Source organism: Sus scrofa, chromosome 4 (assembly GCF_000003025.6).
Source record: "Sus scrofa isolate TJ Tabasco breed Duroc chromosome 4, Sscrofa11.1, whole genome shotgun sequence".
Classification (NCBI taxonomy): Eukaryota; Metazoa; Chordata; class Mammalia; order Artiodactyla; family Suidae; genus Sus; species Sus scrofa.
The window spans coordinates 54,077,480-54,102,003 of NC_010446.5; positions in this window are offsets into that span (position 1 = coordinate 54,077,480).

Sequence of the window (24,524 nt, forward strand, 5' to 3'; positions counted from 1 at the left end):
ATGGAATAAATTAAAAAGAATGAGAAAATAGAATGAAAATTTATGCCAACACATTTTAAAATCTCTAGAATTTCCCATCTTAGAGCTTGAATTGGAGCTGTAGCTGCCAGCCTACTCCACAGCCATAGCAACACAGGGTCTGAGCCACATCCATGACCTACACCACAGCTCATGGCAATGCCAGATCCCCGGCCCACTGGGCCAGGGATCAAACCCACATCCTCATGGATACTGAGTGGATTCATTTCCACTGCACCACAATAGGAATTCCTCTTTCCAGTATAATTTTTAAAAGATAGTATGTCTTCACTTAATTTTGTTCCTTCCATTATTTCAAGTTTGGGTTATTTTTTAAAATCCCACCTATAAAATTTAACATATCATTAGACTCCATATGATTCTCCATCCTATAGAAGCATTATCTGATGAAATTCAAATCATGGTAATAAAAATTATAGTAATAATTGTCATTTATAGGAGGAAAATAAATTCCTTGATTTTTAAATTTATATACATGAACAAACTTAAGAGAAACTGTTATATATAATGATGAAATAACAAAATTATTTTACCTGAGTTAGGGCATGGTATAATATAGTATCACAATTTTTATTCATCCTGTATATAACTGTATAAGTTATTCAGTACTACATCTAGCATATATGTTGGAAGAAATCAGAGATATGCACAATCTCATCATGAAGCTCTCTAAACCATTATTGAGAAAGAAATGAAACCATACTTGAATTGATTGAATATGGTATGTTACCATTAGAATACCAGTGTAAAGTGTGAATTTTTAATGTTTTGCAGGCACTTTTCTAAGCATTTTCATCGGCTATGTCATTTAATTTTCACCAGTGTATGAAGTAGATACTGAACATTTTACACTGAGATCAACTAAGGCCAGAAGAATTTAGTAACATGTACAAAGTCTCATACTCTTAATAATTGGTACAGATATAGTCAAAACTATGAACTGGACTCCTATCCTTTGTTAAGTTCTTTTTTTATAACATGATTCTCTTAAATATATCTCAGGCTGTACACAAATTGAGGATTATCGTATTGGGATATGTTCTATTACAGAGAGTAGGTCGTTATATAAGTTCTTTAGAATAAAAATGGTAAACATTAAAAGGAGCCCTCTGTACTGTTAAAGGGCATTTTTCTCTCTCCTAGACAATATTGGCAAGTGGAATGGGAATGGGAAGAAATAAATTAATATTAGGGTTGTGTGATTATATTTAGAGGAAGTGTTTGTGGCCTCTCCTCTTTTTCTTGTTCATGAAAATGAATTATCTTCCATATTAGGGATCAGCAAGTAAATTCTCTGTTTTTGTTTCTAATTTTTTCAATGTTTTTCTCTTTTTATCAAGGCTATAATTGCCACATCCTTTTCTTTCCTTCCATGCTGTCATACTTTAACTGAAAAAATTTAATGGCATCACTGTATTATAGAATATAATGTTTTGTTTGTATGTATTCATAATGCTCCATCATTCACTGGAAATAGTCTTTGTGGCCCACATTTTAACTATTTTGTAATACTACTGACTTGATTGGGTGACACATAATTCATTAAATGACTCTGGGCTATAATGTTGCATTCTTAAGATGATTCTTTGTACTTCTGAAAATCACCCCACTTGAAATACTAATATATTGTAGGTTTGTTTTTTGAAACTTCAGATTCTCCCCCTGCTACTGATTTGCATTATGTGCCAAAAGACCTTGTGACTTAAAGCAGCCAAAAATATATTAAATAATGAAAAGATCTGCCCTGGTGATTTTTCTTTCTCTTCAGTCTGAGTTGTCATATTCCACATTCCTTTAATCCTTCTGTGTCTCTTGAAGTACTGAATGTTTCAATCTACTTCAGAAGAAAACTTACTAAAATATCCCTGCAAAGATTAGCCACAGAACCCCCAAGGAGACTACTTGGCTAACAGGATACAATTCATTGTCAATTCTTTCCCTTTCTCCTACCACCCAGAGTTTCATACATTTTTTTTCAGATTACAACTGACCAAAGAATTTCACCAGTTACAAGATCTGTCTGCGTACCATGTATAGTTTTTATAGGATTTTTTGGGGGTTACTCCCTTTAAATAAACATTCCATAGGAGTGTGCAAATGAATGAAAATATATTCCCCTGCTTAATTACAGCTTTGTGTTTATATTAAAAGATATTCTTGTTTAAAAATTCGTTAGAAATGCATTCTTCCATGGGATAAAGTATTTTATTGTACATGTAAGACATGTCCTGTCATTTGTAACTTATGTGAAGTTTGAGGCCCATAAAAATAATAATTTGATGACTACAAGCCTTATAATGCAAATTTTTGCCTATGGAATTACCCCTTTTGAGGAAAAAGGGAAAAACTATTATAAGAAAACCAAGGATAAGTTGTCAGTTCTGAGATTATATATAAAAAATGAAGTCTAGGAGTTCCCACCGTGGCTCAGCAATTAATGAACCCAACTAGCATCCAAGAGGATGTGGGTTTGATCCCTGGCCTTGTTCAGTGGGTTAAGGATCTGGCATTGCAGTGAGCTGTGGTGTAGATCACAGATGCAGCTTGGATCATGTGCTGTGGTTGTGGTGTAGGCCAGGGGCTACAGCTCCAATTTGACCCCTAGCCTGGGAACCTCCATATGCCACAGGTGCAGCCCTAAAGAGACAAAAGACAAAATAAATTAATTAAATTAAATTAAAAAATGATGTCTACAATCTTAATTAATTAATTAGGTATTCAACTGGTATAGATAATATGAGCCCATTCAAAAGACCTTTTAGTTTGTGCCAGAGTTGAGTAGAGGTAGAGTGATCTGAACTGGACATTTGCATTGACACAAACGGTTTCTTCCATCCCCATATGGTCTCATGATAAATAAGAACAGATTCTTATAACTGCAAAAGTGGAATGAAAAAAGCATGAATGTAAAATTATATAAAACTTTGCATATATGTGGTGAAATTATAGCTTAAATTATAAAATATAGCTTAAATTATAGCTTAAAACTCTGAAAAATTTACACTGTCCAACATTAAGGGCTCAAGCAGATGATACAAGCTTCCTTCAATTCCTATCTATAAAACAGTGTTAGAAGACCATTATCCATGGGTTTTTCATGATTTTTGTGTTCCACATCACTGCCCCCGTTTGCAGGTCTTGTGAGGAAGACATTTGCTCTCTTTTGTTTTAGAAAATCTTTTCAAGGATCCTTGTTTAATTTGCATCTACTAAACCCAAACTCCCCATCCATCCCACTCCCATGGATAAGCAATGAGCTCCTACTGATCAACACTAGGAATGATATCCAATCTCATGGGTTAGAACATGATGGAAGATTGTATAAGAAAAAAATGTATATATATAGGTATGAAAAGATCACTATGCTGTATAGCACAAAATGACACAACACTGTAAATCAACTATACTTTAATTTTAAAAAAAGATATTCGTTTTAGTGAAAATCCTTGAGATAGAGAAATAGTGACTGATTCAAAGAAGACGTATTTCCTTTTAGTTTTATGAGAATCGCTGCCTCCTTTCAGAGAAAAGTCAGTTACAACAGCCCAGAATCATAAAGATAATGCATTCCTTGGAAGCAAAGGCAAATGTACTCTCCATTACAAAAGATTTGAGTTCTCTAACATCGGAGTTCCTTTCCTATAGTACAAGCTACTGTATGCACAGGCACTATTTTTATTTATACAAGTATGGAAATTGGGCTGTAGGGCAATAGAACAAAAACACCAATACTTGGCTACGACTATTGCTGTGAGTAATAAGCCATCCTTCATCTCCAGTTTAGGAATATCATGTCTTCTACCAGCACCCATGAAAATTTAACCTCTTAGTTGACTCTGGCTACCATGTGGCCCTAGAAAAGAATGTACATCATGTTTGTGGCTTTAAAGAATTTTTGTAATCTGATCATTTATTGCCAAAATCTGACAATGATGAGCTTATAATTGAGGTGTTAGATGGACATTTCATGGTCCTTACCATTCACACCCATGTATATTATGGACTGTTGGGTTGGGCTCCCTCAAAAACTGACTCAAAAAGATTTCTGATTCCTCACCTCCTCCTGGTTTTTACACTATAGTAAGGCAGATTTGTTACTGAAAGTGGATGTTCATCTAAAGGGACATCTTCTGTTGACTACTTTCTGCAAATCATTAAAACAAAGTGGTTGGAATTTATTAGGATCTATTTCACAAATCTGAGATCCTTCTCTAACATTTTTTGGAAATGATATATCTTTCTTATCACTAATAACAACATCTAGGCTAGCCTGGTTGATATAGCCTCTGAGAGGAGGAATATATCCATGTAAGGGAATCCCTCCACATTGGCCTACACAGGTATTTATAAGTTTCATTAAAATCTCCTTGTGCTTCTTACCTCTGGCATTTCTAGGCAAAATATGAGTGTTTAAAAGGGATGATTGAAAAAGTAAATTTATTGCTACTGGAATGAAATACATTGATTTTTTTGTAGGCAAGGGAAAGGACAAATCTCAGAACTTGGGAATGGAATATCTAAGATCCCAAGAGTTATGGGGGAGAGAAAGACAAGAAAGATATTTATCATTTGGAATTACTAATTGCCTTACAGCATTCTTCATAAAAGAAAATGACCTGGTGCACCTTTTCCAAAATGTTTCAATTACTTTAAATTGAATTAACTTCTGGATCAGCTGTCCCTGACCAAGTGACTATGATTTGACTGTTTATTTCTTTAAACTTTCTTATAAGATTTGAATCAGCAGTAGTTGGCCCCAGAACCTACACTTCCCCTGCAAACATAACATCTGTAGATTTCTTTCAGAACTCCATTACTATTCCTCATAATTACATAAGGTGAACAAATGCCACTTTGAAAGATAATAGAGTGTTCTAAGAAGAAAAGGACGTCTTTGTTGCCATATCACAAGATAGAGATAGTGTTTCTCTCATGGGAAAAAGTAAAAAATAAAAAATAAATAAATTAAAAATTAGGAGAGTAAAGGCGAAGAAGAAGTGAATCTATTCTAGCACAGGAATAAATCTAGACATAAAAGTTTAAAGCTATTATTTTTTTAATCTCATTTTAGATACAATTCTTAAGAATACTTCCTATAGACTGCAATCAAATTCCTTCATATCATACAGTCTTTCAAAGACCATCACTTTTCTCTTTTAATTTTAAATATCTCCACTATAACTGTATTTTATTAATGAGTTTTCTGTCTTTGTTATACTTATTCTTATCTAAATAAGCACTCTTTTTTTAAGAGAGTGATTTCTTTCCTTAGTGTTTTTGATATTAATTTCCATTATGGTGACATACCAGAAATCATTCTTAAATGAGCCAAGAGGTACTGCAGTTTGCTTAATTGCTGATATGATACATCCTATAAATCTCACTATCACTTAAAAATACATTTAAAATCTCAGAAATTGAAGCAGTATAAAATTTAAAATTTAAAATTAGAGACCCTGTTTTCTATACAACACCATGCAGTGTAAGGGAAGGAGTGACAATACAGTTAGAAAGCAGATGAATGGATATAGGTAGTCACCATGCACATGTACTCCTTGATGAGTACATTAATTAGCAAGTATTTATTACAACAAAACATTCTAGGAAAAATATAAGCATTAAGATGCAATCAGTCTTATAAGTGAGCAGATAGTTAATTTCAAACACCACACAGACATATCAGATAAATATTGAAATTAAGATATCGCAAATATAAAATGAGTACATTAGCATTACAAAAAAATCATTAGCACTACAAATTTTTGTAACCATAAGCACTTCAAAATTTCTACTCTAAGTGATCAAACTTTTTATCATTTCCAATTTTCCATTAATTTAACAAAGCATGTCATTTTAAAAGTTCTTTATATAAACTTTTCCATGCTGATTAAGGGCAAACTACCACACTATGCTTGAAAAACATGATTTATAAAATTCCAAGAGGCTAGTTATATTTGAATATACAAATTTGTATTGTCTTTCAAGTGGCATGACTTTTTCTGAATTTAAGGTATTGCTTAGTAAACCAGAGGACTCATAAACCAGAAATAAACTGATTGGATCTGGAGGGAGCACTTGAAGTGCTTGTGTTCTCCCCTCCTTTAGTCAATGATCAGTGAGATCCTTATCTTGAGAATTTGAAGGAAGAGATAAAATATTAATTAGTTGATGGCAGGAAATGACATCAGGGGCACACAGCTCACTGGTATAAAAGCAGAAAGACATTTTGGAGAGATTATCAGTAGATAGAAGTAAAGCTTTAGATGAACTAGTTTCATCTTCTTTAATCAGGTCATCTTACCCAGAAACTGCATGGAAATTTAACTTGACAAAAATAACCTCCCAAATTCTGAAATACTTCATATGAGCTGGGGGACAGTAAAAAGTATTCTGAATGAGAATTTTAAGAACTAAAAAGCATATTTTGTGTGAATGTGTAAACAATCAAATTCTGCACAAGATTCATGAAAAAAATTGCCTTAGCACGCTGATGTAATGACCAAATACAAAACATGCATAATGACATTTTTAAAAATATTTATCAAAGTATATGTCATAAAATCCATTATTTTAAGTGAGAAATTCAATAATTAAAAATAAATTATTAAGATAGATTTGATGTACAATATTATATGTTTATTTAAAGGTTGTACTCCATTTGTAGTTATTATAAAATGCTGGCTATAGTCCCTGTACTGTACAGTATATCTTCATAATTTTGTACCTAATTGTTTATACCTCTTAATCCCCTACCACTATCTTGCCCTTTCCTCCTTCTCTCTCTGCTGGTAGCCACTGTTTTTTTCTCTATATTGTGCTTGTTTCTTTTTTGTTATGGCCAGTAGTTTGTTTTATATTTTAGGTTACACATATAAACTATAACATACATCATCTGTCTATCTCTGACTTATCTCACTTCATAATTTTCTTTAGGTATATCCACATTGTGGCAAATAGCAGAATTTTGTTCTTTTCTATGTCTGAAAATTATTCCACTATACAAATACATAGCCTCTTCTTTATTCATTCATCTATTGATGGACACTTAGGTTTCTTCCATATCTTAGTCATTGCAAAATAATGCTTATATGAATATTGGGGTAATGAATCTTTTTGAATTAATGTTATGAGTTTTTTGTTTGTTTTTGTTTTTTTATATATTCCCTGGAGTGGAATTGCTGGATCATATGATAGTTCTATTTTTAGTTTTTTTTGAGAAAACTCCATACTATTTTCTACAGTGGCTGTAACAATTTACATTTCCACTAACAATGTAAAAGATTCCCCTTTATCCACCTCACCAACATTTGTTACATGTGTTATTTTTGTTGCTAGTCATTCTGACAGATGCAAGGAGATACCTAATTAGGATTTTGATTCACCTTTCCCTGATGATAAGTGAATGAGCACTTTTTCATGTTCCTTTTGGCCATTTGTATATCTTCTCTGGAAAAGTGTTTATTTAGGTCTTCTGCCCAGTTCTTAATCAGGTTGTTTGTTTTGCTGATGTTGAGTTTATTATCTGTTCATGTGGTTTGGATATTAACCTCATACTGATCATATCACTTGCAAATATTTTCTCCCATTCACTATGGTGTGTTTTCTTTTGGTTGGTGATTTCCTTTGCAGTGCAAAAGCTTATAAGCTTAATTATGTCTGAATTGTTTATTTTGGCTTTTATTTCCTTTGCTTTAGAGATATGTCCAAAAAATATTGCTATAATTTATGTCAAAGAGTGTTCTGCCTATATTATCTTCAAGAGCTTTATGGTTTCTTACTTTTAGGGCTTCCATCCATTTTGAGCTTATTTTTGTATATGGTGTTAGAGAATGTTCTAATTTAATTCTTTCACAAGTGGCTGTCCAATTTTCACAGCACTACTTATTAAAGAGACTGTCATTTCTCCATTGTGTATTCTTGCTTCCTTTGTGTAGATGAGTTGAGCATAAGTGAATGGGTCTATTTTGTTCTGTTGATCTATGCGTCTGTTTTGTGCCAGTAACGTACTGTTTGGATTACTCCATCTTTGTCATATAGTCTGAAGTCAAAGAGAGTGAAGCCCCATCTCTGTTCTTTCACAAGATTTTTTTGTCTATAAGGATCTTTTGTTTTTCCATACCAGTTTGAAAATTATTTGTTATAGTTTTGTGAAAAATGCCTGGAGTATTTTGATAAGGATTATTTAAAACCTGTAGATTGCCTTGGGTAATATGATCATTTTAACAGTATTAACACTTTCAATCCATGAACAAAATACATATTTCCATCTTTTTTGCATTTAATTGTTTTCATCTTTATTTTATAATTTTCTGAGTACAGTTCTGTGATCTCCTTAGATTGGTTTATTTCTAGGTATTTTATTCTTTTTCATATGATAGGAAATGAAACTGGTTCCTTAATTTCATTTTGTGACAGTTTGTTGTTATTGCAGAGAAATGCAACAAATTTATAAGCATTTATCTAGACAGAAGGCCAATTAAAGGAAAATGATATAAATGAGATTGAGTCAGTTTCTTGGCAGTAGAGTAGGTGGTCCTTTTCATTGTCAAAATGAGGTTGGGTTGATGAATACTAGGATTGACAACGAATAGGTTATTGACTAAATTTACAAGTTTGAATTCAAGTCGATAAGAATAGTATCTTAGGATAGTCAAGCATAATACTTAGGATTAATTTAAGAATATTACTAAAAATATTTCTACACAGAATTTGTACAAATTTTTTAAAATATACTCAAAGAATACTCAATTATTTTAATTAAAATGTGAAAATTTTTCATTGTTTTATTTATTCATTTTTAATGTTTTACTGAAGTATACTTGATGTACAATATTATGTTAGTTTCAAGTGAACAACAACATAATAATTTGACAATTAAATATATAATGAGATGATCACGATGATAAGGCTAGTAATCACTTCTCACCATACAAAATCATTTCGGTATTATTGACTATACCCTGTTATGCTGTATATTACACCCCCATGAGATTTATTTTATAACGGGATGTTTGTATCTTTTAATCCCCTTTATCCATTCCCACCCGCCTTCTTTCTGGCATCTAGCAGGTTGCTCTGTGTATCTATAAGTTTATTTCTGTTTCTTTATGATAATTTTAGATATATATGCTGCACAAAAGAGTTGGTCATCTAAAATTTGCATTTTGCAAGTCCATCTAATCAGTTCTAGTGTAATTCAATGTTTAAAATTTCCCACAACTTATGTTTAGTGTTTTGGAAGAAATAACATCATTTTTATTTATTTCTAATAATAGATCTGGGTTTTATAAAATCACTTTTTGCAAATAGTCATCCATATGTTCATATCCTTTCTCATAATAAATGGTTAACAGCTACTAAATTTTGAAAAAGTAGCTTAGTATTGTTTCTTTTGAGAAGTATTTTCTGATGTCTTACATGAATTAGAAGTTCAGCTAAATAACCAATATTTGGAATTCTCCTGTGGCACAGTGGATTAAGGATTTGGTGTTGTCACTGAAGCAGCTTGAGTCACGATTGTGGTGCAGGTTTTATCCCTGACCCGGGAATTTACTCATGCCCCAGGCATGGCCAAAATAGTAAATAAATACATATTCATTGATTAATGAACCATGTGCTTTGGGTTTTTCTAAGCAATAAAGTGAAAATAAAAGCAGACTGTACTTAATCAATGAACTATGCTCTCCAAACACCAGGACACTTTAGGAGCTTACATTCTTGTGTGAAGAGACAGAACTTTAACATAGCATTTCACACTATTCCAGTATTGATTTCTGAATCTGATACAAGTAAAATTAAATAATGTATTAGAGACTAACTTCTAGATGGTGGAGAGGTTGGGAAAATGTAGCAAGTGAGAGTAAAGGCATGTGAAAAAGCCCTGATATAGGAACAAGTTTAGCATGTTAAAAGACAGAAAGAACTGTGTGAGAGTCACTGAAAGTAATGTTGCCATTTTAGACAAATGGGGAAAGAGAAGCAGACATATCAGATGGAGGAAGATTGCAGTAGCCCAGGTAAGAGGTACTGGTTACTTGGACTAGGATGTTAATACTGAATATACGAAATAGTGTTTGGTTTCTAGATATATAACAGAGGATCATGGAGGTATTGAATGTAGTGGACAAGGGAAAGAAAAACTTCAAAGACAAATCAAAGTTTTGGTCAGAGGGACTGAGTTTGTTATTGGTGATGATGATAATAATAATAATAAAGGCTTAAAAAATATTGATGTATGAATGTGGCAAAATGTGACAGGACTTTTACCGGCAGAAGTAGGCCAAGTTTCCTGCTCCATTGATTGTATGCTTTCTGTTTGATTCCAATGAGGAAAACTCAATTCAGATTAATATTATTAATCACTCAACAACTTTCACACTGTATCTATTGATGTATGGATAATTTTGATGATTTTAAAGTATAAATTTATTGGGATTAATAAGCCCAAGTTTAATGAAAAACAATGTTTTTAAAAAATATCATGATGATAAAGATTGTTTGAAAGGACATCACAATAAGAGTGGTTCTTAAAATTTGTTTCAAATTATTATTTAGGCAAAAGTAACTAGAAAAAAGGGAACTATTTTTAAATTACCTCTCTTTAGCCAGAGTTGGTTTTTGTTGTATTCATGAGGAACTTTGGAGTAACTTTTAAGTGAATAACTAGAGTAAATGAATATTGTAAGTTCAGACGTTTATTGTTGGTCTCTTCCCTGATTTTTTTTCTCTCCTTGGAAGTGTGATAATGCAATGCTGTTGTAGGTCTACTACTGAGATTTCCCAATGTCCAATAGTAAGTCCACTAAAGGTGGAAATCAGCTTTGATTACAAATTTCCTTTTCTTTAAGACTAGAACAATTATTGAGCACAGTGGATATATGACAATTAGCAAAGATATCAGTTCCATAATCCAACCTAGACATGTTTAAATTCAATTTAGCACTGAAAAATTTTAAAATTAATGTTCCAAGACCTATTATTAAAAGCCATTAGAACTGAGGATTGACCACATTTGTGTATATAGTTCACAAATGTCATTTGAATAAAATTTATAAGGGTTTTTAGAATAACTGACACAAAGAAATAGACAATCTAAGCAACCTGATTATAAGAGGTGAAATTGAATTTGTAATTAAAAAATAATAATCCCAGTAAACAAAAGTCATGACTGGAAAGCTTCACAGGAGAATTCTACCAAATATATAAAAACATAATATCTATAATTCTCAAAATACTCCAAAAAATTGAAGAGGATGGAACAATCCCAAATTTATTCTATGATGTCACCGTTACACTGATACCAAAGACACTACCAAAAAAGAAATTACAAGGTTGATGAATATAAATGCAAAAATCCTCAATATATTAGCAAGTAGAATTCAAAAATATGTTAAAAGTAACATATGATATGATCAAATGGGATTTATTCCAGGGATGCAAGCAGGTTTCAATATTCACAAACTAATCAATGTGATACACCACATTAACAAAAGGGGAAAGATAAAATCACATAATCATCTTGATAGATGTAGAAAAAGCACTTGACAAAACTAAATGTCCATTCATGATAAAAATTCTCATTAAAGTTGATATAAAGGAAATATCTCTCAACATAATCAAGGTCATTTATGACAAACCCATACAGCTATGGTAAATTAATCTGTGACAAAAGAGGCAATATATACAATGGAGAAAAACAGTCTCTTAAATAAGTCTCTTAAATAAGGGGACAAAATAGACAGCTACATGTAAAAGAATGAGATTAGGACGTTTCCTCCTGCAGTATTAAAAATAAACTAAAAATTGAACAAAGACCTAAATGCAAAATAGAGTTCAAAGACATCCTAGAAGACTATGTAGGCATAACACCCTTTGGCATAAACTGTAGTGATGTTTATAGATTATTTCTTAAAGCAAAAGAAATGAAAGAAAAAATAAATAAATAGGGTATAACTATAAAAGATTCTGCACAGTGAAGGAAGCCATAAACAATGAAAAGACAACTTACTGAAAGGGAGAAAATATTTGCAAATTATATGACTAATAAGGGGTTAATATTAAAAATATTTAGACAGCTCATACAATGCAATATCCAAAAAAAAAAAAAAAATCAAAAAGGGGCAGAACTAAATAGACATTTTTCCAATAAAGATATACAATTGGTTAACAGGAATGTAAAAAGATGCTCAACATTGCTAATTATCAGAGAAATATAAATCAAAACAATAAATAATACCTCATAACTGATAGGATACATGTTATCAGAATGTCCATAAATAAGAAATACTGGCAAAAATATGGAAAAAAGGGAACACTTGTATGCTCTTTATGGGAGTGTAAATTTATAGAGACACTGTGGAAAATAGCACTGTAGAAACTAAAGATAAAACTATAATCTGATACAGAAATTCCATAACTGAGCTCACATCCAAAGAAAATGAAAACACTAATTGAGAATGTACATGCAGCCCAATTTTTTAGCAGCATTTATTCACAATTGCCAAGATATAGAAGAAACCTAAAAGTTTCTCAACAGATAAATAAAAAAGAAGATGAATAATGGAATATTATTCAGCCATGAAAAAGAAAGAAATTCTGTCATTTACAACAAGCTAGATGGACCTAAAGATTATTATGCTTAGTAAAATGTCATACAGAAAAAGAAAAATACAATATGATATTTTATATATATATATATATATGCCTTAAAAATAATATAAATGATTGTATAGAGCAAAACAGAAACAGACTCGCAGATATGGGAAAAAAACTACTGGTTACCAGTAGGGAGAGGAAATGGAGTGGGACAAGTTAGGGATACCAAATTAAAAGATACAAATTACTATGTATAAAATAAATAAGCAACAAATATATATTGTACAACACAGGGAACTATAGCCATTAATTGTAATAACTTTAAATGGAGTATAATTATAAAAATACTGAACCACTCCAAGATCCTGGATTGGAAGAATTAATATTGTTAAACTGGCCATACTACCCAAAGCAGTCTACAGTCTTAATGTGATCCCAATCAAATTACCCATGATATATTTTGCAAAGCTAGAGTAAACATTCCAAAACTTTATATAGAGCCACAAAAGACCCAGAATTGCCAAAGCAATCCTGAGGGGGGAAAAAAATAAGCAGGAGGCATAACTCTCCCAGACTTCAGACAATACTACAGTAATCAAGATGGTGTGGTACTGGTACAAAAACAGAAATATGGACCAATGGAAGAGAATAGAGAGAATAGAGAGCCCAGACATAAACCCAGACACCTATGGTCAATTGATCTTTGACAGAAGAGGCAAGATTATAAAATGGGAAAAAGTCACTTCAGCGAGTGGTGTTGGGGAAATTAGGAAGCTGCATGTAAATCAATGAAACTAGAACACACCCTCTCATCATACACAAAAATAAACTCAAAATGGCTTAAAAACTTAAAACATGATACAAGACACCATCAAACTCCTAGAAGAGAACATAGGCAAAACATTCTCTGACATCAACCGTACAAATGTTTTCTTAGGTCAATCCACCAAGGCAATATAAATAAAAGCAAAAATAAACCAATAGAACCTAATCAAACTCACAAGCTTTTGCACACCAATGGAAACCATTAAAAAAAAATGGAGAAGAGAACATATGAAATGGGAGAAAATAATTTCAAATGATGAAACCAACAAGGCTTAATCTCCAAAAGATACAAACAACTCATAAAATTCAACAGTAGAAAAACCCAGTTGAAAAATGGGCAGAAGACCTAAACTGACATTTTTCCAAATAGAAACATGGATAGCCAATAGGCACATGGAAAAATGCTCAACATAAAAAAAAAAAAAGCTCAACATTACTAATCATTAGAGAAATGAAAATCAAAACTATAATAGATGCCACCTCATATCAATCAGAATGTCCATCATTAATAAGTCTACAAATAAATTCAAGACAAGGTATGAGAAAAGGGGAACACTCCTACACTGTTGGAGATAATGTAAATTAGTACAACCACTATGGAAAACAGTATGGAGGAACCTCATAAAACTAAATATGGACCATATGATCCAGCAATCTCATTCCTGGGAATACATCTAGACAAAGCTTTCACTGAAAAAGATACATGCACCCCTATGTTCATTGCAGCACTATTACAATAGCCAAGACATGAAAACCACCTAAATGTCCATCAACAGATGAATTGGTTAAGAAGATGTTTCAAATACATACAATGGAATACTACTCAGTCATTAAAAAGAACAAAACAATGCCATTTGCTGCAACATGGATAGAACTAAAGAATATCATATTAAGTGAAGTAAGTCAGGAAGATAAAGACAAATACCATATAATATCACTTATGTGTGGACTCTCAAATAAACCTATCTACAGAATAGAAACAGACTCATGGATGTAGAAAACAGATTTGCAGTTTCTAAGGGGGAGAGGGATGGAGTGGGATGGGCTGGGAGTTTGAGGTTAGTAGATGCAAACTATTACATTTAGAATGGATAAGCAATGAGGTCCTGCTCCATAGCACAAGGACTGTCCAGTCACTTGTGATTTAGCATGGTAGAGGATGGTATGAAAAAAAGAATGTGTATAAATGTATGGCAGTGTCACTTTCCTGCACAGAAGATGGTGACATGACATTATAAATCAATATAATAAAAAATTTAAAAAGAATACTGAATCACTATGTTATACATCTGAAAATAAAATTTTATTGAAAATAACTATATTTTAATAAAAATATTTAACACAGATGGTAAATTCCATCTCAATTAATAATTTATCAACTCATTAAAAATGTTTTTGGAGTGACAACCATGTGTTAGAAATATAGCAGAGTATATCTATGGATTTGATATTTACATTTAATAAAATCCTTACAATTATCATTTAATGAATACCTCACATAATATTATTATTTTGTGTGCCGCAAAATAGTCTGTCCATCCTCACTCAGAAAAGTTGTTAAAAGAGTTCACTTGTGGCATTGTGTGTTAAGGGTCTTGTGTTGTCACTCCAGTGGATTGGCTCACTGCTGTGGTACAGATTTGGTCCCTGGCCCGGGAACTTCCACATGCAAAAAGAGCAACAAAGACACAGAAAATTGAAGTTTTATGGATTGCTAAAATTGGAAGATATAAGTGTTCTATTAAAGCCTCTTGTATTAAATGATATCTTCTATAATATAATAATTTATTGAGTACCTAATATTTGGGTCATTTTAAAAGTTAAATCTAGAGCATTTGTATTGTGTCTGCTGTTGAGAAAACAAGTAAATGCTATACTTAGATATTTGGCAGTATAAATGGTCATAGAATTTGTCTAGTTACAAGTCTTATTCAATAGGTAAATCAGACAGCCTTGAGATGTTAAGAAATTTTGCCAAGATTGTACATCTATTTATGCTAGACTCAGGAAAAGAACCTGGTTCACCTAACTTATTCTCCATTTCTATGTAGTTCATCACCAAGGTAGCATAGTAATGCACAACTGTATTACAATATAAACTCTGCCACTCATCTTTAGGAAAATTTCAGGTTTTATACATATCATATCTTATCATAAATGTATATATCATATCATATCACATACTCTTTCAGTCTCCATCAGGAAATTATTCTGACAATTTCGTGTTTAGATATGCCAGGTATATTAGTGAAATTACTTGGTAAGGATTATGACCAAAGGTTTTTTGACTTTATGATTTGCTTATTACACACAAGATTGTGGATCCTTTCCAAATTTAAGCCTGATCCCTAACTTGACATCCAGTTTTAAACCTGAATCTTCTGGATATCAGGTTTTATGTTAGTTGAACAAATATTCACTATTGCTTAAGAATCCTTGATGTTAAATATTTTATTTTCTTATAATGATAAGTCCTATAAAATCCCATGTATCTATATTCAAAGAAAAGGTCATGTTATTTCTCAGTGACAGAGAAATTTTGACTTGCTTTGTCAAATATTCTCACTATTGGTTCTATTCTGTGCAAATGCAGATCAAAAATTTCATCATATACCACTGAAGATAAAGTAACCAACCTTGATATAAGAATTTTACAGGTCCTTTGAATTAATTCCCTCTAAAAAAAGACATGGATGCTTTATGCTGTAAAGTCTAATGATAAGCTCTAAATGTGTGACCTTTCTTATCATAAAGTGATAGCCTCTGAGGAAATATTATGGCTGTCAAAAAAAAAAAAAAACCTAACAGATCAAAAAGAGTGAATCAATTAGAAAGTCATCTAGATTCATATCTTAGAGTTAAATTAGAAGGAAGCAAAATCCCTTTGAGAAATTCTGAACCTAAGGCCACAATTTGAATGTAAACTTCAAATTTCGTAAACTCAGTGAGCACTGTGATGCTATTTTACTCACTTTTTATGCCCAGTACCTAGAAAAGGGTTTTGCACATAGTAGATACCCCAAAAATAATGATAAGAATAAATGAATAAAAAGAAATGATATGACATATTATAGTGAAAACACTAAAAATCAAGGATAATATTTTATCCCTGAGCGTAAGAAGACTTGTAGCTGTTGATTTCCTATTTTTTTTTCTTTTTCATCAATGTGTATGATATTAAACTTGCTTTCCTTAAAAAGAAAAGTAATTTAGTTTTAGCAGGGACTGAGGCTCTTACAGTTAATATTTTGCCTGAAAGTGGGTTTCAACTGCATGTGGGTATGTGAATCTCTTCACCTCAGACTAGTGCAGTGCACTGAGTCCTACGCAAGACTAAACTTTTTAAAGAAAATCTTAGTAAAAATTTGCATGTAAGGTCACATTTTTCTCACAATCCTAAACAATCACATGTCTATTAATGGAGGATACGCTCAGATGATCTATTTAAAAGTAGAAAATACTGCCAAAAAAAATTATGGAAAGTGAAGAGGGCAAGCAAAGCTACTGGAGACTTTCAGATGAGTTGGCAACAGGAGTACACATACATACCCAACATTTCACATTGTAATGGCCAAATATATGTACCTATATATGTGTACTTGTTTGTATGTGTGCAAAGAAAGAAATTAACATAAGTAATGTAAACTAGGGAAGAATGTCATTAAAGTGCTAGATATTTCAAGAAATGTCTACTAGATACTGTAAAATGACAACAATAGAAGACTGGTCTGCTTTGATAAACTTCAGGGAGCAATATGTTTAATGAGAAGTGAAAACAGAAAAGTGTTAACATTATTACTTATGTGGTACCAGGTATTTTTCTATGAACTTTAAAAGCATTAATTTTTTTTAACTCTCCCAACTCTATCAAGTAGATATTCTTAGGAGAGGAACAGAGTATTTAAGTTACATACAGAAGAATTCACACTTTTAACTAATTTTTTAAGCCTCAGGCAGTTAGTACCCAGAGCCAATATTCCTAGGTAGTCGTCTATCTCGCCTCATGTAAAATAGTTAAATAAATTATAATAACCTATATACTTTAACCCTACATGGTTATTAAAGTTGTGATTTGAAGGAACATTAATTATTACACATGTGAATATTTGCAACTCAGCTAAGTAAAAATGAATCTAAATTACTATGAGTGATGCACACACACAATGTGTATGGCTAAGCATGTTAATAATTATATTTGTTTTTCAGGAATCATGTGGATGGTTTATTCTCCATACCATTGTATGTGTGAGAATATCTCACTATTGCTCTCATACATGCATGAAAACTTGGCTGTGCAAAAATTTAGTCACATGCTATTTTATTTGAATTAAGAAAGCCACTATATGAAACTACTAATAGTAAACTTGAGACTAATAAAACATCTAGAACAAAATAGAATTTTGTAGATATAAGAACAGTGTTTAAGGCAAAATCCTAGAAATATCTTTGATGATATTTGTATGATAACATTTTCTATAATTTCAGATTAAAACAGTCCAGATAGTGGAAAAGAGGTGGAATTAAAGTACAGATAAAATCATTGTGACAGACATTATTAATTATACTTCCTTATTATATTATCATTGAGCAAATATAAGTCAAACTATTGTAAATGTGTTGATAATTATTAGTAGAATTATAAACAAGATGTCTAACATTCAAATCAGATAACACAATACTAATAGTAAATGTAAAAAAGAAAAAAATAAAATGAAAAAATAGGCATTTCTTAAAATAAAGATGGCTGAAACTAAACGACCAAAAAAAAAAAAAAAAGAAGAAATGTTTCATAGTGGTGAAACAGTTGGGATTCTATTCTATTAATGATATATTAAGTAATATAAGAACACTGTCTCACTAAAGCCAGGGCTTTCAGTGAAGAGTTTGGAGCCACTTTTTACCCCTCAAAACTAAGTAATTTCCCGAAACAGAAAGAAGAAGACCTCAAGGATGAGTAAACTATATTGATTCTATCACAGGTTTAAGAAAATAAAATTGGTGTATAACAAATGGGTGAAGGTAGGAGAAAACAATGATAAGTCACTGCAATCTGAGAGTACACTTGTGCATCAAGTAAGATATCAAAACAATTTCGGCTTTTTTTTTTTTTTTTTTTGGTTGCACCTGTGGCATGTGGAAATTCCTGGGCCAGGGATCTTACTCATGCCATAGCAGCAACCCAAGCTGCTGCAGTGATAACGCCAAATCCTTAACCCACTCTGACACAAGAGAATTCCAATCTTAGCTTATTTTGGAGTCATCTTCATCAATAGTGCCACTCTACCTGGACTAGTGATAAAATAATACAAACAATCTCTAGAGAAATATAACATGACTATAGGACTCACATTATTTCTAAAAATAGTTTTGAAAATGTATATCATATTACACACAAGAGAAAGTAACTACGGCAATTTCTGCTGATGGCCTAGTGAAAACATCAGCAAAGCCTTTCCCCTGAAAATTAGATAAGAAGCTAGATAAAAATGGCAAAGCAACCAAGTAAATTTTGTGGAAACTAATCAAAGGCATATAACATTCTGATAAATATTTATGCTTGAAAAACTGCTGAACCTCAGTTAAGAACATTTGAATACTATACAGATTCTATGGAGATTCTATTGGAACAAGAAAGACCAGAGGAACAGTAGGTTTTCTCCTGTTTGGAAGGAAACTGATTGAAGAAGTAGATAATACATGTAGTGGTTAAATTGTTGATGGAAATGATATCTTTGAGACAGGAGAGTTGAGAGAGTAATAGCTCTACTTGCCTAAAATTGCATGCTTGAATCAAGCATATACAAGTCTGAGCATATATATATATATATATATATAAAAAGAATGGAGAAAGCCCAGGTCAGTCTCACATGCCTGGAAAAGTCCTAATGTTATGCGCATGTGAATAGGAGATGCAAAAAAAAAAAAAAAAAAAAAACCAAGAATATTATTTTTGAAAAAATCATATAGAGATATCAGCATAAACCCATTGCAAGTGAGACTGATTAAATAAATTTAGTTTTAACAAAATACTAAACAAATAAATATAAAACAACAGAAATAAGTTTTAGTGGAAAAATTAAATCCATTGCTGTCACAATATATTATTTAAAACATTCAATTTTCAAAGAAACAAAAAAGTAAAAAGGAGAAAAATTGTCCTCTTATAATGAGTTTAATAAACAGTAGACAAACACTTCAAAACTGTTGTAAATCTCTCTCTCTCAAAGAAGTAAGGGAAATCACATTCAAAAATTTAAAGTATGAAAACAATGAAGTATGTAGAAATTATGAAAAAGAACAAATGGGATTTCTCGAGTTGCAAAGGACAATAAGATTAATTAAAATTAAAAAAAATGGAGAGCTCAATTTTAATTGGAAGAAGAAAGAATCAGTGAACCTAGAGACAAATAAAAGTAATATAATCTGGAGAACAGAGATAAAAAGGATAGAAGAAAAAGCAAGAGTCTCAGAGACTTGGAGAATAACAATCCAATATATCAACAAAGAAGTAATGGAAATTAAAGAAGAAGAGGATATAAAGTAGAGAAAGGGAAATAATGGCTGAAAAAGTCATAAATTTGGGAGTTCCCGTCGTGGCGCAGTGGTTAACGAATCCGACTAGGAACCATGAGGTTGCGGGTTCGGTCCCTGCCCTTGCTCAGTGGGTTAACGATCCGGCGTTGCCGTGAGCTGTGGTGTAGGTTGCAGACGTGGCTCGGATCCCGCGTTGCTGTGGCTCTGGCGTAGGCCGGTGGCTATAGCTCCGATTCAACCCCTAGCCTGGGAACCTCCATATGCAGCGGAAGCGACCCAAGAAATAGCAACAACAACAACAACAACAACAATAACAACAACAACAAAAAGACAAAAAAAAAAAAAAAGTCATAAATTTGATGAAAAACAATCCACATTTCCAAGAACCATGCACAGACACACAATAATGAACTATTAAAAACAACGTAAATAGAAAATTTTGAAAAGAGTAAAAGAAAAATTGACTCATTATGTGCAGGAGAGCATCAATATAATTAAACAGTTGACTTCTCTAAATAAAGCAGAAGCCAAAAGACAGTGAGATGACATACCTAAAGTTCTGAAAGGAAAAACAAAAATCAAACAAACAAAAAAACCCCAACGAACCAAGAAATCTATACAGCAAAAAATCTATATCCTAAATTGAAGGTGAAATAAAAACACTTCCAGATATATATAAACTTAAATAATTCATTACTAGCAGATCTCCTTAAAAGAAGCATTAAAGGAAGTCCTTTAACATCAAAGATAATGACTCCAGCTTACTCAAATTCAAATGGAGAACTAAAAATCATCAGAAGTTGTAAACATGTGGGTTAATATAATAGACTGTAGATGTTTTTTAAATAATTTACTGTCTTAACACTTTGAAGACATATGTGATAAAAATAATTATAACACTGTATTTTGGGGTTCATATCAGAAAAATAGAGTATATACAATAATGATAGAAAAAAAGGACAGAATGGAGGTATATTTCAATAGATTTCCCTATTTCACCAGAATTAAGTTAGTATTAATCTAAAATATTGTATACTAGTTAAGATTGCTGTCACTATCCGTCAAACAAACAGTATGAAAACAACTTCAAAATACATAGTTGAAATAATTAACAAAGACATTATAATGGTATCCTAATAATTATTTACTTGACACCAAGGAATAGTCGAGTCAGAAGAAGAAAAAAAGGAGGCGTATAGAAATCATACAGCAAAATAACAAATATAAATCCAGTAATATTGATAATCACAGTAAATGTGAATAGTCCAGACAACCTAGTCAATAGGCATAGATTGTTAAAACTGGTTAAAAATGTTGCAATATGTACTGTATATAAGAGTACACCTTCGATTCAATGATAGAATAGGTTGAATGTAGAAAGAAAACATGCTTTGTAAAAAGTAACCACTAGAGAGCTTGGGCAATTATATTAACATCCACAAAACAAACTTTAAGACAAATATTTCTAGTAATAAGGAGAAATATTTCATAAGGATAAAATGGCCATTCATCAGGCAGGAATAACATTTATAAATGTGGGGACAATTAAGAACAGAGACTCAGGAATTTCCACTGTGGCACAGTAGGTTAAGAATCTGACTGCAGTGGCTCCAGTCACTGCAGAGACATGGGTGAAATCCCTGGCCCAGCCCAGTGGGTTAAGGGTTAAGACCAGTGTCACTGCAGCTGTGACCTAGGTCTCAGCTGTGTCAAGCCCCAGGCAGAGAATTTCCATGTACTGTGGGTGCAATTACAAAAGAGGGGAAAAAAAAAAAAAAGAACAGAGACTCAAAATTATTCAATCCAAAATTTATGGAATTGAACAAGAAATAATTCCACAATATTAATTAGAGATATTAGAATAAGTAGGCATCAGATCAGGACTATGTGGAAGACCATGAGGGCACTATTGATCTGTTTAAACAACTGACATTTATAGAATAAATAAATTGCTCATGGGAATATTTTATAGCACAGAAAGTACACTAAAGCACAAAACAAGTATCAACAAATTTAAATAGATTGAAATCATACAAAGTATGTTTCTAGACAAAAACATAATTAAATTATAAATTAATAAAAATAAATGAATAAGGAAAATCTCTATGGAAATTAAAAAGTATGCTTCTACGCACTTCATAGGTCAAAGAAGAAATCATAAAGGAAGTTAGAAAATTCTAAAGACTGAAGTAGAATTTAAAACATAATTCACTATACAGGACATGAATATTTATATAATAAAAATTTACATAATCTCCAATAAATCATAAAAGCCACATATTTTTGAGGGGAATAGGCTAGCAGGAAAATGCATGAAACATAATCAATCATACCATAAAAATGGCCAGAAACAAACATTTTAAAACTAATTATTTAGGATCCCTGGAAAACATAAATAATTTAATATCTATATATTAACCAATTTACTTTATAGTGAACTATACTGTCTAGTATTGTTCATTGTCTATTTGTGGTTATTGGGCACCTGAAGAGAAGCTGGTATAAAATAAAGGATGCTGAAAGATTAAAATATATACTGAATTTCAAAGACATTACCAAAAAAATAGGATATCTCATTAATAATATACATTGAATATATGTTGAAACAATATTTTGTAATTATCCTCAAATGTTTATTGGCTAAACATAATGGATATGTTTTGCCACATTCTTCATATTTAAAATTGAATAAAATAAGCACGTCTTTTTTTTTTGAAAATTAAGAATAAACAAGGATATTGGAAATAAAATAAATCTGAAAGATTAAGAGAAAATACTTATATAGTAAGTGTCTTAACCTCACTAAGGTATTCCATGGAGCAATAAAATAACTGATCTCACTCAATATTTATATTACTTTATTCTAGACTTCATATGACATACAATTTTCATAGTAATTTTTTTAATATTTTATAACCTTTAGGTTGTGAATCTATTAGTTCAGAGTTCATGACTTATTCTTACTTGAACTATAATGGGTGATAATGCCACTTGCTAAGTCTTTTGAATCAATACTTAAAGAAAAAAATAACATTTCAAAGCCAAATATTCATAATTTTTGGATTATTTTCACATGGCTCATATATTTGTCTTTTAATAGGTAAACACTGACTTTATATCATATGTACAAAAGCCTCATCTTTCACAATTTTGATACCTAAATGTTTATTGGGAAAAGATTTCCAAAATGCACTGTTGTAAGAAACGATAAGTTTAGTAAAACCTTTGAAGAGTTAACAACCTACTTTTCCCAGTCTGAAGAAATATTACACTTATTCTAATGGGTGTACTAACTTTGAGAATAGATGTATTGTCTGTAGTTGAAGAGCTAGAAGTAAGGTTAATTTTTTTTAAAAGTGAAAAAGGACATGAAGCAAGAAAAGAAAAAAAAATGAACATACTAACTTGCACTACTTACTACAGAACTTCAAATTTAACATATGGCTTATACATATCTGCTAAATATTAATAATCTTATATCAAACAATTATCTTATTCTCAACACCCATTTTCCTGTCCAAATGGATGCATTAATTTGATAAAGTTTGCTTAATTGATGCCCACAATAATTAAAAAAGAAAGAAGAATTTCTATCTTCTGAAGACTGAATGGTCTATTATTTCTTGCAAAGAAAAAATGCAACAATGATTTTATTGTATATTTTCTCAAGTGTGATTTGTTTTAAGTGTGTATGTCTTCTTATGAAAGAGGACAATGTGCAAGGCAAATTTGAAATTTTATATATGTCAAAAAGGAGTTGAGTTGAAATTGTATGATTCCAAAAAAATATGATTTTTTTTACATGATTCCAATATGAATGTCCAATATGACATTCTGGAAATGTTAACAATGGAGACAGCGAAAATATCAGTATAGAGAGTGGGATGAGAGGGCAAAGCAGAGAGGAATTTGAGGATTAGTAAAACTACTCTGTATGATATTATGCCAATGGATATACTTCATTATACTTTGTCTAAACTCATATAATGTTTGTACATTAGCTATCTATGCATAGCATTTCAGAGAATCCTCAGTGTGCTTCCGCAATGGCATGCCTATTTGTGGCAACCCAGGGTGTGCCTAGGTTTGCACCTTGGTTCTCTTTGCTAATGAATATTCTGCTAAAGACCCCTCATAAACCACTTGGCCATGAGGTTCCTCTTTCTCTTATTCTTTAGAGGACATATTATGCTTGTGCAAATGGCGTGCCAATCTGCACAGGTCCAGGGTGCCTAGACCAATGCATTATGTCCTCATTCAGCTGACCCTATGAATAACTTTAGGTCTTTGTTCTTAAGCTTATGAAATTTACCATCACTGTGACTGTTTTTCAAGCAGGAAAATGGGGGTAAAGTAAAGCAGGACAAGATGGAGTTTTCAGCAAAGAGGCTAAGAAAATATTGCAGAAACATGTCTCGCAACATATCAACTTGTAACAAGTGAACACTCTGGAGGGATGCTGATAATGAAGGAGCTATGTGCGTGTGTTGGGTAAATGGGTATATGGGAACTCTGGTCCTCCTACTCGATAC